This window comes from Equus caballus, chromosome 12 (genome assembly GCF_041296265.1).
Source record: "Equus caballus isolate H_3958 breed thoroughbred chromosome 12, TB-T2T, whole genome shotgun sequence".
Classification (NCBI taxonomy): Eukaryota; Metazoa; Chordata; class Mammalia; order Perissodactyla; family Equidae; genus Equus; species Equus caballus.
Window position 1 is genome coordinate 45,474,318 of NC_091695.1, and position 20,225 is coordinate 45,494,542.

The 20,225-nt window shown below is 60.8% G+C and overlaps 1 long non-coding RNA gene across 1 annotated transcript; it reads right to left on the reverse strand.

Annotated features, from left to right (window-relative positions):
• Window positions 1-3,344: 3,344 nt before the first annotated feature.
• Window positions 3,345-7,815, reverse strand: LOC111775989 (uncharacterized). Its single transcript, XR_002812009.2, has 3 exons — window positions 7,704-7,815; window positions 3,758-3,859; window positions 3,345-3,441 (listed from the first exon to the last, which is right to left on the reverse strand). It is a non-coding gene; the product is annotated as an uncharacterized lncRNA (long non-coding RNA).
• Window positions 7,816-20,225: the final 12,410 nt, after the last annotated feature.

A 20,225-nucleotide genomic window follows, 5' to 3' on the forward strand; every position in this document is an offset into this window, starting at 1 on the left:
GCCTCAGAAGGGAAGAACAATGATGGTTAATAATCGGCATCTTCTGGAAAATCGGAAACGGAGCCTCCGTGATCCGAAGCTGCCCTTAACCCCAGCTGTGTGGCCTGCAGCCGCCACCGCACGGCGGATCTCCCGAAGGTCCCCGGGCTGCCAGGGTCACACCCTGGGGCCGCCAGTCAAGCCAAAGCAGGGCAGGTGGGCAGCAGGCAGTGGGCTGGACACAGGACCGGGGGATGGAGGAGGCTGAGGCAGAGCGATAAAAAGTTGGTGGAGAAGCATTTGCAACTGTGTAGAGAACTATGGCCTACCTCCAGAGACCAGTGCTGGGGACACCCTCCCAGGGTGGGAGGTGGGAGGAGGAGAGGGTGTCTTGCTCTGGGTTGGGGGGGGGTGTCTCTCCTGGGCTGGGGAGCTTGATGGATCCAAAATGCCTGAGCCTCTGACCCTGGGCTGGGTCCTGGGGACAGAGAGGGGAACGAGGACCATGTAAGTGGCAGGGTTATGGGGACAGAGAAGGAGCAGTGGCGGCTGCTGGCTCAGAGGTGGGGACGGAGGGGCGTGGGGTCTGACACCTGCTGGCAGGGACAGACGAAACTGGAGGTTCGCCCAGCGCCCCTGCCTCCCCCTGGTGTGCAGCCCCTTTGGGAGAGGGGAACTGAGGCTAGCCGGGCCTTCAGGGAAGAGGGGCGGTGCTGGCCGAAATCCCCTTGACAAGCAAAGCAAAGGTCCCGGGAACAATTCCTCCCTTTCACGCCCGCGACCTGGCAGGAGCCTGCTGGAGCTGACAGCGGGGTCGGCCCCTCCCGGTGGCCCAAGACAAACAGGGCGGCAGGAAGTTCCCACGGTCCCGGCCGCGTCTGGAGCCTCCGCAGTCACCTGGCCGCAGGGCTGAGGAGGAGGGCGGGGCCTCGGCCGCCGCAGGTGAGCTCTTTCGGAGCCACACTGCCTGGGGCAGGAGCTGCCGGTGCGCCTCTGCTGAGCACCTGCTCCAGCCACGTGGTTTGCAAGCACCGTCTCAACAAATCCTTGTGACAGTCCTACTAAGTTAATATTACAACTTTCGTTTCACTGAACCTGAGACCCAGAGAGGTTAAGTGACTTCCCTAGGGTTACACAGCCAATACAGAGAAGAGTCGGGATTTGGACTCAGGCTCGTCGAGTTCTGAAGTCTGTACTCTTTAGTCTTGTCATGTGTTCAATCGGCAAAACTTTGAAGGATCCCTACTGTGTGCCAGGCACGCTGCCTGGGGCTGGGTTGGGGACGTAATCAGGTCGATGGCCCTGAGGGTTGCCTGCTGCCCCATATCACAGCAGGAGTCCACCGTGAGCAGGGACCCACGGTTCCATCTGCAAAGTGGGCAGGTGGGTCCCTGAGCTGACCTCTGAGGAATATGCTAGAAGGTTGTGGCAAGCCAGCACAGCCGGACACGGGGTGAAGGCAGACTCGGGGCTCCCAGGGGTGCAGACAAGAGCCCCCTTGCCCTCAGCACCCAGAACAGTGCCCGACACACACAGGTGCGTGGGGAGAGCTGGCTGAACAGTTGGGACCACTGCTGGGTCATTAGTCATCACTGCCTACCCCAGGGACAGAGGCTCCCGGGGCTCCCTGGGGTTTGGGGGTCATTGGGCCTTCAGGTCTCAGAGGACCCCTGGAAATAGCCACACAGCTGCCTCTCAGGGACCCCACCATGGCTGGTCCTCCCAAACGGGGCAGTAGGCCAGGGGCACCGTCACACCAGCTCTGGGGCTGGCCTCCTCAGAGCCCACGGTCAGGACGAAGTTAGGCCAGGTCGGCGGGGCACAGCTCTGGCTGGAGTCTGGGGCAGGTGCCAGCTGCTGGGGCCCAGATGACGGTCGGAGCCCGGAGGCCTGGAGGGAGGGTGAAGCCCTGCTGAGGGTCCTGGCTGTGTGGCCTCAGGTGAGGCTAACGCCCTCTCTGGGCCTCCAGCCGTGAAACCAGTGTAACCCCAATGGCCCCTCCCACCTCTCAGAGTCCAGATTCTCAAGGACAGGAACGGAGTGTGTCGAGACTGCATAACAGGTGCTCAGGAATGACTCCTCCCCTGTGGGCAGGTCTCTGACCACGTCCTTGCTCGGCCAGCCTCCCACAGCCTCCCGGCTCCGGGCTGCAGGAACGGGGAGTCAGGCCCATGGTCAGGGGCCCGATCCTGGTGCCCTGAGTGTGGGACAGCCCTGCCCACTCATTTCTTGCAGCCCCCACCTCCTTCTGGACCTGCCCACCCATTTGTCCACCCTGGTAGCCACCTTCACCAGAAACCAAGTCAGTTAAAAGGGAACCCTCTGGTCACTGGCTTTACGGCTGTCCCCCCAACCCCCAACCCAACCTGTCCTTCCTTTCTTGGGGGAGGTCAAAGGGCATGGGGGGTGGGGAGCTTGTTGGGTCTGCTGTTTATTAGCTGCATGACCCTGGACGAGGTAAGCACTTGTTGGTGACTCAGAGCGAGCCGAGTGACACCAGCCCCGCTCGGCTGAGCCGCCGTGACGACGAAATGCCCACAGTGGGTAACACGCATTATTGCTGTAATGAATTGTCCTAAAAAGCCCACGACGCCTAATTGTGTCCGATCGCACTCAGGGTGAAAGGTTACCGTGATTGCTGAACGCCAAATTAACGAAAAATGTTGTCTTTTGCCGTTTTTCATTCATGCCGGCCTCCTTTTGTCTGACCAGCCCCGTCCCCTGCCCGTTTTCAGTCGCCCATTTCTCCCTTATTTATGAAGCCCTGATAACACCTTTTTGATAAAAGGGAAACAGAACTTGCAGCGGAGATAAAGGAGCGGCCGCGGCCTTTGTCGGCTGTCCTGGGCAGGAGCGCTCCACATTCCGCGTTGTTTTCCCACTGGAATGTGAAAAAAGAGGCGTGAAATATTTGTCCAGATTATTTCTCATTACGGAGCGTTCCAACAACCACAAGCACGGTTGGCCGTGTCTCCTAAGCACCTCCGGAGGGAGCGGCTAGTCTGGCTAGTGTGGTGTGTGGGAATAAAAGAGCCCTTGCTTGCTCACTGCCCGCGTTGGGACCAGGACGCCCGTGTTCCCCCCCCCGGACGATGCGTCTGGCCAAGTCACCTGCCTGTCCTGCTGCCCGGGCCGGGTTGTGGCAGAGGCTGAACTGAGCTCTGCCGTGCGCCAGGCCCCTTGACACACGCGGCTGTATTCTTTCTCCTGCATGGGAGAAACAGTTAATTATCCCTTTTCAGAGGAGGAGACCGAGGGTCAGAGTGGGTATGGGAAACTTACTCGAGGTCACACCCAGGGAACACATTTCAGATCCGTCTGATGCCAACATCCAGTTCTTGCTGCCACAGCCAGAAGTGCTGTCATTCACCTGGTCCCCTTCTCCCCAAGTCCCCATCACGCTTCCGAGCGGCATACGTCAGAGAAAGATGCCTTCTGAGGCCTGCACACCCATCGTGTCCCCTACACGGGATGATGGCCTGGCGTGAGCCTCTTGCCTCAGTCGAGACACAGGCCCACAGCTGCTTCTAGGGTATGGGTTCCGTCTCCTCGCAGTGTGGCACCCCACCCGGCGGGCCCACCCTACACCTCCAGAGCATGCCAAGTCTCAGGTGGCTCTGAAAATCCTCTGACACCACACACCACTGGCCACTGGCTGCTGGTCTTGGAGCAGAACGGAGAGGCCTGGGGTGGTGGCTGGTTCCAAACAGCCTCTGATGGTCCTCACCTCTTGGTGTTCACGCCTGGTGTAGCCCCTCCCACCTTGAAGAGGGCTTACCTTGTGCCCAGTGGGATGCTGTGGAAATGACGGAGTGTGACTCCCAAGGCCACGTCGTAAGAGGCATCGTGGCTTCTGCCTGGCTCTCTGCAGCCCCTCGCTCTGCGGGAAGACATCCACCACGCTGTGAGGGCCCACACGCAGCAACTGAGGCCTCCTGTCAACGGGCACGTGAAGGAGCCATCTCGCAGGTGGGTCCTCCAGCCCCGGTCAAGCTTTCAGATAAATGCAGCCCCAACTGAAGTTTGGACGATAGTCTCCTGAGCGACCCTGATCCAGGACCCCCTGCTCAGCTGCTCCCAGGTCCCCAACCCCAGAAACGGCAGGAATAACGGATCCTTGTTGTTTCCAGCTGCTCAGTTTTGGGGTATTTGTTATGCAGCCAGAGATAACCGACACGTGATGTTTGAATTGTCAGGGGACCCAGCTTGGAGCCTCGGTTTCCTCCTCTGCAGGACAGGATACTCCTGACTCCTTTAGAGAACAGTACTGAGAACGGGAGGGACGTGTGTTTTGGGCATCTCCTGCCTGCGAGGTCAGCAGGGGCACCTTCTGACATCCCTCTTGTGCCCCGACACACACACGCACACGTACGCGCACACACACGCATAGACACACACACACAGACACACACACACACAGCCACAAACACAGACACAAACACACACACATAGACACATGCACAAACACAGACACACACACAGACATAAACACACACGCACAGACACACACAACGGACACATGCACAGATACACACACAGATGCAAACACAGACATATAGACACACAGACACACACACACACACACACCACCCCCCCAGCCCAGTGCTGAAGGGGGCACTCTGGGTTCTCAGCCGCTGCTGTAGAATCAGCAAATAAAGCAAACGATTTCTTCTTTTAATTTTTAAATTTCTAACTGTGCTAAATATACATAATATGAAATTTACCATCTGCATCTTTTTAAGAGCGCAGATCAATAGTGTTCAGCACATTCACACTGCTGTGCAGCTATCACCACCGCCCATCTCCACAGCTTTCCCATCCTCCTAAGCAGACACTCTGCCCCACTAATGCTTGCTCCCCACCCCCTGCCCAGCCCCTGGTGCCCACCGCCCTCCCTTCTGTCTACGGATGTGACCCCTCTGGGGACGTCCTATGAATGCAGTCATATGCTATCTGTCCTTTGTGCCTGGCCTATGTCACTCAGCACGGAGTCTTCGAGGTCCCTCCGTATTGGAGCCAGGGTCAGGCTGGGCTTCCTCTTCGGGGCTGAGTAATATTCCACAGTGAACTGACGCTCCTTCCCCCAGCACGAGACCGTCGGGTCGGGCACGGAGTCTTAGCTCTCTGTTTCTTCCCTGTGCTGATCTTGGACCCTCGCCCCGAGTGAGCCCAACTCAGGATGTATTTATGGAAGAAAAGACTGGAGGCCAAGCACCTGGGTGTGTGCCCTGCTTCTGCCACTTGCTGGCTGGGTGGGCTCGGCAGGTGGCTGCTCTCTCTGAGCCTCTGTCTCCTCAGTGACTCACTCACGGGGCCGCTGCAGGCATAAATGTGAGGACCACCCTGCAAAGCGGGGGTGCATGGGGGTGCAGACTCTTTCTGAGTCCACCCCAAGCCCCGAAGTGGTGGCCGTCCTCTGCCTGACCCCAGCCTGACCCATCCACCCTGCAGCAGGGGGCCGAGTGGCAGCTGCGGCGTGGTCTCCGCACGGGGTACGGGATCCTTCCGTCAGCCCATCTCCTGGGATGAGGCATTGACCCCCACGCTCTGGGCCTGGTCCTTCCTCTGATCAGACCCTGAGCCGAGCAGGCAGGGAGCGCGAGAGCGGGCTCTGCACCGTGTCATTTCGGACGTGTGATAACTGCTGGGGAGACCGAGGCTCTGGATGCCTGAGGGGACGAGGACAAGGGTGTCCGAGTCGAGAAGGCGAGCATCCATCCAGGGGGCTGTGTGACCCCAGGCGAGTCCCCTGGAGGTGAGAACAGGGGCTGTGGGGGCAGACGAGACGGCCTGGCTTAAACCTCCGGGCAACCCCGAGCTTCTCCGGTGGCCTTGGGGACCTCATGAACGGCTCTGACCTCGGTGTCCCTGTCTGTACCCGTAACGGTTCCCATCCTTTTCTGGGGCTGTGGTCGGACTGGACCCACTGAGGCTGGGGGTGCTTGGCACGAGCTCAGTCCCCCGGGAGCCTTCCTGGCTTTGTCCCTGCTCTGTCAGCTTCGGTGCCTTTGTCTGGAAACTGGGGAGGCCCCTGCCCCTTGAGCGGCCCGTGCATCGCTTTTCTCCCAGCCGCTCTAGGTCTGGGGGGCCGGTCAAGCCATCTTTCCCGGGTGGGGAACTTCTCAACCGTGTTTCTTCCAAACTTTGCCCCCTCCCCCGTGAGCTCCAGGTAGCCGACCCTCTACCTGCCTCCCCACTTGGGTGGCTCACGGGTACGCGCACCGGGCATGGCCCCTGTGGGCCCTGGGTTTCAGGCCCCCTGCCCCTTGCCCTGTCCTTGCCGTCCCCACTCAGTAAAGGTACCACCGTCCACCCAGGGGCTCAGGCCAGAACCGCATCGTCGACCCCTCCCAGCCTGCACTGCTCAGACCCGGCCCCTCGCCCAAGCCGACCGCTCTCCCCTCCTCTATCTCTCTCTGTTCCATCCCACCACCACCCTGGACAGGTAGCCATCACCCTCCCTGGAGACCTGGGTGCTCTCACTGCTTGTCCCCTACCGTCCGCTCAGAACCTTTCAAAAATCCCCAAATCCAAGCCCTGTGGGGGCCTCTCTGCACACATGTGCCCCTGGCTCTTGGTGTGTCAGCCTCACTGTGCTCCTTCCAGTGCCTCCAGTAACCTGGATTCTTTACAGCCCCAGGGCCTTTGCACTTGCTGTTCCCTCTGCCCAGAATGCCCTTTGCTCCATTTCCCATATCGCTGCCTCCTTCTCATCCTAAGGGTTCCTTCCTCAGGGGGCCTTCCCCCTGTCTGGACCTAAGAGTCTGAACGAGAAAAACCCGTGGGACACCACATTGCCCTGTTTCTCCTCTGCTCTCCCGCTCTGCTTCCAGCACACTTCTGCCCACCAAGGGTGTGCGTTTTCCCCCACTTCACGCAATCCTCATATTCTCCAGACACCAGCTGGGTGTCCTCCGTCGTGACTCAGTTCTGACACCATTTGCCTGGAGACGGGGCAGACCTCACAGGTTAAGGGCTCAGTCCCACAAGTCTGCCACCACTTCAGACCCCCGTGGCCAGTCCAGGTTGTCACCTGTGCTCTGTCCCTCCCGCTGCAACTCAGAGCCTCCCGCGACCCCTTCCTGGGGTCTGAGAATTGCTTGCAGAACTCAGGAAAACAGTTCAGTCACTAGATTACTGGTTTGCTGTGAAAGGATGTAAGTCGGGAACAGCCAGATGGAAGAGATGCTCAGAGGCGAGGTGGGGGCAGAGGGAGACGGGGCTCCCACGCCCTCTCAGAGCGGCCACTCCACCGCATCTCCGGTGTTCGCCAGTGGGAAGCTCCCGGAACCCTGTCCTTTGGGTTTTTCATAGGGACTTCACTACATACGCAGATTGATTAAGCCGTTGGCCACTGACAGTCAAGTCAGCCCCCACCCCGAGGCCATCTGGGGTCTTTCCAAGTCGCCCATCCATGTAAACGCAGGTGTGGCTGAAAGGCGCTCGAACTTCTCGTGCTTCTCCACATCTCTTGCCTCTGGGCCTTTGCACATGCCGCTCCCTCTGCCCGGAATCTTCTCCCCACCCCCCCCCCCACAACTTCCCTGACCTCTGCTTCTGTGGGGCCCACTCTGTCACCCCTTCTTGGGTCCAGAGGAAACCCCCTGTCCCAGCCTCTCTGAAACCGTGGGCCTCAGTTTCTCCAGATTGCTTCTGCTCCAGTTAGAACTGGGTGCGAGTTCTCCTCGTCCCTGGGTCCCACCACATGGCTGGAGGTGTGTCACCTGGATCTCTGCGTCCCCACCGGAGGACACTCAGCTGGAAGACCCTCGCTGGACCGTGGCAGAGTGAAGACCAGATCTCCGTGTGTGGCGACACTCAGGTTTGAACTTGTTTGCTCCTGCGGCACCGACTCGCTCGTCCGGACTCAGGACGTCCCACCTGAGACAGAACTCGCCCTGGGAAGATGCTGCCTGTCCTGGGTGGGACCAGGCACCTCCCCTGCGCTCCCCCAGCACGTGGCCTTTCCCATCATGCCCCAACAGCCCGGGGACCCCCCCACCCCTGGGCTGACAGAGAGCACCCCAGCCAGGCGCATGCGCACGTCCCAGCCCCAGGCCCGGCTCCGGCTGCCCTCCCCGGGGCTCCCGCTCTGCTTGCCGAGCCTGTCGAGCGACTGGGCTTGGCAGGGACCCAGCTGTCCTCCGCGTGCACATTCTTCTCTGCAGAGGAATGTCCCGGATCCAGGTTCCCACAGAGGTGCCTGAGCCCAGGGGAGTGCCTCTCGGGGCCCTGGCTATTGTTCCGCTGCAGAAAAAGCCGTTCTTTTGAACTCTGCTGAGCGAGCCCACGGACGGGGCAGAACCGAGACGCAGGAATTCCTGGGTCAACGGGCATTCGCCCGGGCAGGGCTGACCTCCTCCCGCGGGTCAGCAGCAACGTTGTTGAGTGAAACCCATTCTAATTAAAGGGCACATTAAGCAGGGGCCTTTTAAACATGGCCATTTCCTAAAATCCTCTCTTGATACCTATTAATTCCCCTGAGGAAGGAGCGGGGATGGGGGAGGGGACCAGAGACCCCCTTGGAGAGGTCTCCCGCCCCCAGTCACTCACTCGGCATTTCTCTGGAACTTTATCTCAACAGTCCTCTGAAGGCTCCGGGAAGCCTTCTGCAGGCCTCAGTTCATCAGCTGATTAATGGGATCGCTGTTCCTTAGCCGCCCCAAGTTCCCAGGAGAGAGATGGAGATGGGGAGAGCCTGCGCAGGGCAGCCGAGAGGTGACACGGCCGAGACATGGTGTGGGTCGAGATACGAAGGGTCTGAAAGCAGCTTGGGCCCATGGAGCTTCCCTCACTCATCGGACATTAATTGAGCGCCTTCTGTATGCAGGTGCTGTCCCAGACACGGGGACGGAGCACCAAACAGGACTGTGTGTATGTGTGTGCACATGCATGAGAGAGAGAGAGAGGTGGGTCATTCCACCTTTGTACTAGTTTCTACGATTTTCCAAGTGTCTTCACCGAAAGTGGCGGGAGCAGGGAGAGGAGGGTCAGATCCTGGTGGGCTTCCTGACAAAGCTGGGTGTCTGTCTCATTGAGAACAGTGGCCCAGACGCCGCACATCCCCAAGGGTCAGTCGCCTGAGTACTGGGTTGAGGATTCTATGATCAATTAGTCATGTCTGCCAGGAGTGCAGAACAGACACCAATGGTATGTATGCTCCGCATGTGTGACTCTGCTCTAAAATCTAAAATTGGAGCTGCGTTTGAGGAAAAATCATGAAAGCAACTGGATAAAGCCATTGAGCTTTCTTATGTCAAGGGCCTGGAGTAGCTTATGACACATGTTACAATAAAAACCCACATTGCCCTCCCCCCTAATACCCACAGTCACCTGATGGCCTCAGACATCTGTGAGGGCTAAGCCTACACGGATGAGCCCTCAGTCACCAGCTTTGTGGCTGCTGCTCTCACCCTCTGGGCTCTCCCTTGGGCCCCGGTTGGCCGCCAGCTCACAGTCTGCAAAGCTTGCCAGGAAAGTAGTGCATGGAAGTCTTGGAAGGAACAGAAGCTGGGACGTGAGTCCTGTCCAGAAGCAAGGCCCAGGGCTCCTTCCCAAAGGAGGTGGCCCACCTCTCCTGCTGAACAGCTTATGGTTTCCAGACACGCCGCGTCCTTTCCAGCCTCTGTACCTTTGCCTAGGCTGTTCCCTCTGCCTGGGATGCTTTCCCTCGCTTGATCCGCCTAGAAAACGTCTTCTGGCTCCGCCGAGCTCAGAGCAAGGCCTCCTGCTCTGCTCGGCCCGGACTCCTCGGAGCTCCCGCAGCCGCTCAGACAGTCCTGTCCTTTCCACCCATCACGCCACGTTGTAAACAGCCTCTGTGCTAGGGTCTCTCCTCTGCTCGATTCCCGGACCCAGAGGACCCTCCAGTCCCGCCCAGGGTGTGACACACGGCAGGTGCCCCCAAAGGATCCCAGAGCGACCGTGTCTCGCCTTCCAGCCTGTGCCAGCCGTTATTTCCGACCCCGCCCCTCCCAGAGGTTGGGGAAACAGCCGTGTGGTTCCTTTTGGTCCCCTAAGGTGCCAGCAGAGGGCAGGCGTCCAGGTCACCCTCAGTCCCTGGACACAGAAGAAAGGCCCTTAAATTTTTAAATTTCACTTTTTATGCTTGTTTAAGAAATACATTCTTAAACTCCTCTGGAAGGTTCTCGAGGACATGAGGATGTGGGCTCTTCCAGTGTGGACGGGCAGGGTCCCGTCTGTCCCAGGAGCTGGGGACCTCGGGCCCGCCTTTCTGTTGCCCCCTTGGGTGTGAGATTCCCCTGTGGGGCTCTGGCCGGGGCGGCAGAGATGCTGGAGTCGGTTTCCTGCCACAGGACAGGCCCAGACAAAAGCCACCTGCACACAAACCATCACACAGCTATTGTGATCCTGATGTAGAAATTCCCATCACGGTTTCTTAAACGCGTGCTGTGTTGCCGGCTCCGAGCTCAGCTCTTTTCCAGGCCCTTCCTTACTTCACCGTCCCACAACCTGCTAGCACCAGCGCTGTTCCACCAGCGAGGAAGGGAGGCCCAGAGCGGTGGTGGAGGCTGAGGTTTGAAACAAGCTCTCCGCCGTCTCTCCACATCCTGGGCTCCCACTGTGACACCTGCCAACTCTGCAGCACCCGGCCCCCCCTCCCCCCCGCCCTGATCCCAGGGGAAACTCGGGCCTCGGGAACCCTCCAAGGAAGGCCTTGCTGACTGTGCCCCAGAGCCCATTGGAGGCCACCTGAACGCACATCTGGTCAGTTATTGGTGCTGCGTCACAAGTCACGGAAACTTAGGGCCTTAAAACAACACTCGTGCACTAGCTCACGGCTCTGCGGGTCGGAAGTCCAGGTGCAGCTTCGCTGAGCCCCCTGCTCAGGGTCTCCCACGGCTGAAACCCAGACGTGGCCCCGGCCGTGTTCCTTCTGGAGGCTCTGGGGAAAAACCCACTCCCACACTCATTCAGGTTCTTGGCCCAATTCTGTTCCTTGCGGTTGTAGGACTGAGGTCCTTGTTTCCCTGCTGGCTGTCAGCGGGGGGGAGGCCATTCTTAGCTCCTAGAGGCCCCCCCCAAATTCCTTGCCATGTGGCCCCTCCATTTTCAAGCCAGCAATGCTGGTGGAATCCTTGTCGTCATGCGAATCTCTGACTTCCCCTTCTGTGACCAGCTGGAGAAAACCCTCTGCTTTTAAGGCTCCTGCGATTAGGTCAAGCCCCCCCTCTCCAACGTCCCTTTGTCAGTGAACAAGTCGACTGTGTCATATGACACAACCTCATCCCAGGAGTGGGATCCGTCACCTTCGCTGTGGCAGGAGTTACGTCAGGAGTGTACACGGGGAGTGAGGGGGATATTGGGGGCCATCCTAGGATTCCACCTGCCACACTATTAACAAGGAATTCAGCATCAGGCCTTCCACCTTTGTCACAGGTGCCTCCCTTCCCCAAGCAGGCAGCAGGGTGTCCGGTGGGGGCCCGGGGAGGCGGGGGTATCTTTGGCTTCAGGCAGCCCTGGGCTGGGATCACGGCTCTGCTTCCCTGGGGCTGAGGGCCTCGAGGAAGCAGCTCAACCATTCGGGCCTAGGTTTGCCCATCTGTAAAGTGGAGAAGGAGCCAGGGGCGGGGCAGCTGGACAGCTGAAGGAGGGCTTGCCCAGCCCTCGGGAATCGGGAGCAAATGGGGCAGCCGTGCCCCGGTTCTTTGCAACCACCCGGCCTTCTGTTTCGTCTAAAGCAGGATGTGATCGACGGTAAAGCGTGTTTTCAGGCTCAAACACGTCAGAGTACATCAGCACGTTTCAAAGTCCAAGTGTGGCCAGAGAAGGGTCTGACTGCTGGACAGGGCCCCTGAGAGATGAGCCATGTGCTGCCCAGTGCCCACCCCGGCCAGCGGGAGCAGGGCAGTTGCAGCCTGCCACAGGCCCGTTGATCACGAGGGCAAGGATACCCGGGCCGTGCCTCACTCATCAGAGCAGGAGCGTTGCGCGGGCAGGCGCGGCGGTGGAGCCTTTGTAAGCCCGTGCCGGTGGAATGGTGATCTGCCCTTGGCGGTGCCCTGAAGGGCGCTCATAGCTCTGTGCCCTGCCCTTCCGAGGCCTCAGCTTTCTCCTCGTGTCTTATTGGGGAAGAGAAGCCAGCTGGGTATTGACAAGGGAGAGAGTTGTTCTTCGGGGGTGGACAAGGAGTGTCAGGTGAGGGGCCACAAAGACACGCTGTTCCATAACCAAAGGCAGGGTAGGGTAATGGTTAGTGACAGGTGCTAGTGCCCCTGCCTCTGGGCTCCACTGCTAACTGGCTATGTGACCGAACCTCTCTGTGCCTCATTTTCCTCCTCTGTAAAACGGAGATAACAGTAGACCTATTACCGTATTATGAGCTCATAAGGTTGTTATGAGGCATAAATGAAATAATGTGGGAACGCAACTGGCGTGTAGTGAATGCTCCGTAAAAGTTATCCTTACCTTATCATCCTCACGCTCATCACCGTCATCACCACCGTCACTACCACCACCACCACCACCATCAACATCATCACCATCATCCTCATCACCATCCCCACTACCACCATCATCACCATCGTCATCATCACCATCATCACCACCACCACCACCATCGTCATCAACATCACCATCATCGCCATCGCCATCATCACCATCATCACCATCATCACCACCACCACCATCATTATCACCATCATCTGGTTATTGGTTTAACAGGTGGGATGACACCCTGAGTTTTGGAGGCAGCAGGAGAGACTCAAGCAGGGACGGGCTCAGATTTCTACAGTAACCACCACCTGCCAGCAAGGCCCAGCCGGGCTGTTGGGTAGGGAGAGTGGTCACAGAAGCAGGCATTGGCCCAAATGAACGAACTTTGTTCACCAGAGCTGGGCTCCCGTGGCCTGAGTCTGGGGTCGGTGGAGGCATGCCGGAAGTGCCTGGGACTGCTGGAAGGTTGACAGTGTCAAGGCAGGTAAGGGCAGGCTGAGCCTCTTCTGGCACACCCACTCCTCTCTGCTCCTCACAAGGGTCTCCTTGGAGGGGCTGCAGGGCAGGACTTCAGGGGCCTCATGTCACCTCCACCTCTCCATCGCTGGATGACCTCAGACAGGCATCTCTTGGCCTTAGTGCCCCCATCTCTAAAATGGGGACACATCAGGACACACCAGGACACACTGGGACATTGCTGGGGGCCTGCCCTGAGCAGCCGGTAGGTGGTGCTGATGGGCACGAAAGCCATCCTGGGGCAAGTGGGAGGGGTGGTGGGGGTGGGCATCCTGTGGTGGCTCTGAGACAGGTGTCAATGGCGGGGGCCGCCGTGATTCCCAGGGGCAGAGGAGCTGGCTGGTGTGGGAGGCGCTCCCCTCCGGTGGAGCTGCCGTCTCCGCCTTGGGCATCTGAGCACCGTCCACAGGCCTCTCCAGCTCAGCTGACCCAAATGCGGGGTAGTGCCCCTCCCGTGTCACCCCCGGCTCCACGTCTCACTGAGGTGTCTCCGTCCTCCTGGGAGCTGCCTGGACACCCCCTCTCCTTGGCTCTCACCTCGACTCTGTCCCCGAGCCCTGTCAGGGTCACCTCCCATCCTTCTGAGTCTCCCACCTGAGCCCTGCGTGACCACGACCCTGGTAATGCCCTCTCCGGCCCCTCCAACCCTGCTCCACGCAGCGGCTGGAGGAAGCTTCTGAAGTGGCAAATAGGGTCCCGTCCCTGCAACTCGCAGGGTCCCCAGCCCTCAGGACAAAGTGCAAGGCCCTGACAAGGCCTGTGAGGTCCCATGATGTCTGGGGCTGGCTCCTGGCCACGGCCCCACCTCTGGTCACAGGCCGGTTTGCCGCCCAGTCCACGGCCACCCAACCGACTCTGAGCAGGGTCCGCCCTCCCTCCCCTCTGGGTCTCGCGGGAGCTCTCTCCCCTCTTCCTGCCCATCCGCCTCCTAGGGAGGCAGTGTGGGTCCCATGAGTTACTGCGCGTCTGGCTTGTGGGGTGCCTGGTGTGTAGGATGCCCCCAAGAACGTTCTGTATTCATAGGCCCACTATGATTATTACCCAGGAAGGCAGGATGACGCGAATGAACGCATGAATAGGTGAACAAATGAATGAACGGCACCCCAGCGGCATCATCCCCTGGTCCCCTGGGTGGCTCCAGGATCCCTGCGGGGGGCACCTGTGTAGGTCCCCCACAGGCACGCCTAGGAGGCCTGACCGGCCCTCGGCAGTTCTCAGGGTGGGTGCGGCTCCCGCTGACCTTAACCCAGAGGGAGGAGTGGTGGCGGCAGAAAGCCCCGCCCACCGGGGGCCCCGCCCACCTCCCACCGGGCCCCGCCCACCTCCCTCCAGAGCCCCGCCCACCTCCCTCCGGAGCTCCTGCTTAGGTCCTCTTTCCGCTATCGCCCCGCCCACCCACTCACCCACCCTCTCACGAAGGGGAGAGTCAGTCTGGGAGAAGGTGAGTGAGTTGGGAGCCCGGGCTGGGACCCAGCTAGCAGCCAGGTGTGGGGGGGTCTCTCTCCCCACCGGCGCCTCCACTGTCCTGGGAAACAGGGAGGAGGAAGTGCTGACGTCATCCCTCTGGATCTGATGCTCCACCAGCTGTATCAGGCCTCCCACCCCCAGAATGGACGCTCCCAGCTTTCATAACCCTCCGGCCGGGGAGCTCACTACCTCAGAGACAGCCTGCTCTGCTGCTGAGCATCTTGTATGAGGAGGTCCTGCCAGCCTTTGAGCCACAATCTGCCTTCTGGACTCCCGGACATTTCCACTCCATGCCTGCAGTCCTGCCTCCTGGCAGGTGCACTCCGCTCAGGCCCCACCCCATCCCCCCCCCAAGAGATCTGGGGATCATGGTGAGTGTCTCCCAGGCAGAGGGAAGTGGCGCCTCCCATGGACCCACACGTTTCAGTGGTTGGGGATGTCGACACCCCGCCCAGGCACCCCTGGAGCACGACCACTGCCCGGTGGAGAAGACGGTCAGGACACGAGTGGAGACAGCTGCTGTGGAGGAAGGAATGACGGGGAGTGGGGAGGGCGCCTCTTGCAGCTCAGGACAGAGGTGGCCGCGCATAGGTCACCTGAGGGCTGTGATGGGAGAGCAGGCCTGAGCCGCGGGCAGCCCGCGGGTAACGGAGCCCCAGGCCTCAGAAACGCCTGGGTGGAGGCCTGGAGGCAGGGGGCAGCCGGGGGCTCCAGGAACTGGCAGGAGGCAGGTGAGGCAGGTACAGAGGGTAGGGGATAGCGGACCCCCGGGCTGCTGGGCAGTCTGGGTTTTATCCAGAGTGGGGTGGCCGGGCCCTGGCGGGTCTGAGTGGGCAGGACAGAGTCTGGCATGTTTTAAGGGAAACCCTTTGGCTGCTGCAAGGAGGACTGACTGGAGGGGGCGGAGGGCACGGGGGAGCCGCCATGAGGCTGGGGTGGTCATCCCTGTGGGAGCTGGGCATGGTCGGGCCACACAGGTGGGGCTGCAGGTGGAGACCAAGAGGTGTTTTGGAAGTAAGACCAGCAGACCTCGTGGGAGGGGCTGGGGCCCCTCCTGAGCTGTGCACGTCCTGCTCTAGCGAACATCTCCCACCCCGAGGTGATTCCCAGGCTAGACCACCATGCAGCAGAAGGCCTCCAGCCCTTCCACTCAAGACGACCCAGCTGGCTTCTAGCCGGTCATTGCCTCATGCAGAGGGCAGGACGGTCCCCAAAGGCCCCAGAGCAGGAGCTGAGGACACAGTTCATAAACTCAGGCAGGCAAACCCGTCCACCACGGCTGGGGCAGTGGGGACAGTGGGCGGCACTCCTGGGCTGGGATGACCCCCGTGGATTTGGGAGGTCCCTCCCTACCTCTTAGGTTCTGGGCCGGGGAGGGGAAGGCATACAGGGACCCAGGCCCAGAGCACCGGCCCTCTTGGTGGAGAAACCAGGATCCCCGCCTGCCCAGGGAGGAGGTGGTGCATCCACGCTGGTCCCTCACCAGTGCAGGCTGTGTCCGGACTCCTGCAGGAGCCCAGCCTCCCACATGGGTTGTGACAGTCAGGAGCCGCTCAGGTCATAAGCCAAGGCGTGTCCCGCCACGCCTACAGCCTCCAACGCCTTCCCCTGGCCCTTAGGGTGATGTCCCCTCCACGAGACCCTGGGGGGCTGGCCTTCCAGGTCTGTCCTGCTCACACGCCAGCTCCACTGTGGCCTCCAAGTCCTGCCAGCTCGGCTCCCGGAGCTCTCCCCAGCCCGGGCCTTTGCACATGCTGCTCCCTCTGCCTGGACGGGTTCCCCCGCCTCTGCCCTCACGGCTCCTTCTTTCCTTTGGTTCTCGGTTCCAAGGCCGTCTCCTCAGTGCAGCCTTGCTGACCACCCCGCGGGGGCACCCCTCCGACTCGGCCGTGTCTGGTTCCATCGTGGCCACGAAGACGACGTGCCCATCTGTAGGCTTATTGGTGTCTGTGCTCGTTCTCATTGCCTGGCCCCTCGGGGACAGGGACTAGCTCTTCTTGTCCCCTCGGCGGGCTGGTGGATGCCCCGCGGAGGGATCCAAAGCTGGGCCCCTGTGGCCTCATCCTCCCCCCTTCCCCGGGCCTGGCCACCTTGTGAGAAGAGGGACATTTGTTTCTCTGGGGAAAAGGCCCCTCGGGGTGACATCTGCCACCAGAGCTGGTGCAGGGGAGAAAGAGAGGAAAGAGGGAGGCCAGGCAGGTGTGGGCTCCGGCTGGATGGCAGAGACATGGACATGCCTCGGGGGGCCACGATGCTGCCAGGAGGCCCCCCCCCCCGGGAGTCAAGAACAAAGGATTCTGGGGAACGGCTTATGCAGGGCGTTGCCCCCCACTCCCCCCAGACATCAGCCTTTCAAGTGGAAGTTGAAAGGGCCACTGGCCCGTGGGCTGAGGCGGCGTGGAGGAAATGGGCTGGGGACGGAAATGACACGGCCGTGCAGGAATGCTGCACTAGGCTGACACCCCGGCCAGGCCCTCTGGCCAGCACTGAGGGCGCCCTGGGCACCCCGAGCTGGGAGGCGTCAGCCAGCAGCATGGGGGCCCAATCGAGCTGCCCCTGACAATGGAGGGGAAGACGGCCAGGCCTGACAACCCCCCTCACTGTTCCACCCGGGGGCCCTGCCTGGGACATTGCAGGCCTGCTCAGTGCCTAGACCCCGGGGGTCCAGGGCCCTGTGAGTTCGGAGGACTGGCCAGACCGGGCCGCCTCGCTCCCACCTCCAGTGTCAGGTCCTTCTTAGTGACGATGCGGACGCCCCTCGTCGTCTTCATCCTCACGCGCTGGGGACTTCCCGTGTGCTAAGTGGGCTGCGTGCCCAGCCCCATCATACCCCAGGCCGACTACACGATGGACTTACTGAAAATCCCCATGTAACAGATGAGGAAACTGAGGCCCCGAGAAGCCCGACAACTTGCCCAAGACCAAGTCCCTGTCCCCTTGCTCCCCCTGTCCTCTCCTCTGCCCCCTGCTTCTCCCCCTCCGTCCTTTATTAGACAATTTGTTATTAAGCACCCGCCATGCGCAGGCATGAGCCAGGTGTTGGGGACATCAAGATGACCGAGACCCCCCTGGGCCTCTCCTCCCAAAGACAGGCAGGTAAGTCCCCAGGCCGACTCTGGTGCATTGGGGGTGGCCCCCTGGAGACTGTGTGGGATGGGTCTGTGAGGCCGACTCTGGCTGGGAGCAAGGGTGCTGCAATCCTTTAGTGATGTCTGCCTTGTACACAGGTGGGGAGAGTGGGGGCGACTGTGCCATCCACCTGTAGATCCTAGACCAGCAGAGGCTCTCGAACGATCCAGACAGTGCTGGGCACCTTGTGTGGCCCTCCTGACCAATTCAGCCTTTTTCTCCCCATTTTTGGAGAATAAAGAAGAATGTATCTGAGGTCTTGCAGCTCGCCTGTGACAGAGCTGGGATCTGAACTCAGGCTCCGACGGCCCCGGTTTCCCGTGGTGTCACACTATTGCACCTGTTCTCCTTTTCACTTTGGCTGCCAGGGAGCTCAGCAAAGAACTTTAGGCTTGCTCTCAGGCCTCCACATTAGGCAGGGTTTGGGACATTTTTGTCACCCCCTCCTTGGCTCTCTTTATCCTCCCTGCTGGGCCTCCCATGGAGCAGGCCGGACATAAGTGATCAACTATAAATAAAACCAAGACTTCCGGTCTGGCTGTCGCTTGAGTTTCCTGGTGCATTTTTTTCAAGTCCTTAATCGGGGGGTGGGGGTGGGGCGCTCCTAGCGGAAGATGACATCACCATCAGCTGGCCCCCGGGGGGCAGGCCCCCAGCCCCGCAGGCCCACGTGGGCCCTGAATGCCCCCATTATGAGGGGTAACCTCATTACACCAGCCGCTCCGCACGGTGGAATTTCAAATGGGGTTTTGTGGTTTCTGCCCTTCGCAGCAGAGCGCACACAGGCAGCTGCGGTCGCCCGGCTTCCTCTGCCGCAGCAGCCCTGGCGCCCTGCCAGCCGGTGACCACCCCTTCCACCCTGAGTCACTCTCATTCTTAACTCTCTGACTCAGGCTCCTTTAAAGGGACAGCAGAGCCCAGGGCCGTCTGGCAAGGAGGGGCCGGCAGTGGAGGAGCCTGCCTGGGGAAGGGACAGAGGCCAGGAGAAAGCTCCGGGGTCCCTGGCAGGCAGCCGTCCTCCTCCGGAGCTGGGTGAGCAGCCTCTGCCCCCCTCCGTGCTCCCTCCCCCGGGATGGAGGGGGTTTCCTGCCCACTCCTGGCGACAGGAGGCTGCAATTTCCCCCACAGCTGACCTTCTGCAGGGCGGGAACCCCCGGGCATTGGGAACGGTCCTTTCTGCCCGGCCAGAAACGCTCCCCCAGCTCTGGCCCAGAAGGTCCCAGGACCTGTGCAGGCGTCCTCCTTGTCCTGCCTTGTCCACCGAGGGCAGCCCCCGGAACGTCCCGAGCTGCCACCTGGATGGCACAGCCTCGCTTTCTGCGGTTCTGTCTCCTCCTTTGGGGCTCGGCTCCCGGGCCCCTGCGCCGGGGTTCTCCCCGCCAGCTGCTGTCCACGCGGCTCCTCTGTTTGGGGTGCTTGCGGGTTAACCGGTTTCCCCAGCCGACACTGTCAGCCCCAGGAGGGCAGGGACCCTGCGTGTCTTGTTCGAGGCACGAGGCCCGGCCCTTTGGAGGCGCTCGAACAAACTTGCCGAAGGGCCCAGGGAACGGGGTAATGGCCAGTGGCGTCCCTCCATCACCAGTCCCCTTCAAGTCAGGCCAATCTGGGTGTGTGAGGTGGCCCCTCCACGACAGAAGGGGCACAAGAGGACGGAGGACCCCAAGCGTGGCAGACAGGCCAGGGGGCTCCTGCAGGGCCGGCTGGTAATTCCAACCCCGTGGCAGATCCGGGTTTGAGGCCTGAGTGAAACCTAAGACGCATTTCTCTTCCTTCTGTCTGACTCACGCCCGGGTTTGAAGTTCCCCTTTATGCCAGCGCTCCTCTGGAGGTTACCGAGTGGTCAGGCCAGGCCAGCAGGGCCTGGGCTCCTGGAGGACGCCGGGCCACAGTTTCATTCACAAAAACGGGACCCGCCCGGTCCCGGGGCCTGTGTGAGTGTGCAGCCCCCAGCTCGAGGCCAGCTCCCGGCCTCTGCAGGGGTTCTCACGGGAGTTTAGGAGGCCCGAGTTTGTGCCTCCACGTGGCCAGCATCCATCGGGACTTCTCGCTCCAAGCTCCTGGCTCACCCTCCCCGGGGGCTGGGGCAAGGATGGGGGGTGGGGACGGGAGCCTGGGACCGGCCACAGAGGCCTTGGTCTTCCCCAGGGGACCGATTGGTCTTTGCCTAGGCAGCCGGGAGGCCAGGGCCCCAGTGGGGTGGCTTTCCTCCTGCCCGATGGACACATTCCCCTCTGGTTCCCGCCTCCCAGGCAGGGATGGATGGAAGGATAAGGGAGGATAAAGGAGTTAGAAGAAAGTGATGCCCGTCGGGGCGCAGCCCTCCTATGGGCAATGTCTTAAAGGTCTGCAGGGAGCAGCTGGTCCTGGAGGCCCTCAGTGGGTGCCAGGGCACACCGCTGACTTGATGCGATCCCACCCTCCTGAGCTGCCAGTCTGATGGTGGAGACGGACGGGCAGGCAGACGGTGAGGACAGAGTGGGAAGCCCCTTTTAGCAGGAGAAGGACAGAGAAGGGGGTTGGCCCAGCTGGGGCATCAAGGAGGCCTCCCAGGAGGAGGGAGCACCTGGGCAGGCCCCTGAAGGACAGGGAGACGTCAGCAGGGGGGATGAAGTGGAGGGGAGGCGAGGCGGGGAGGGGCTGTAGGCTGAACGACAGGATGCGCGAGAGCTTGGAAGCAA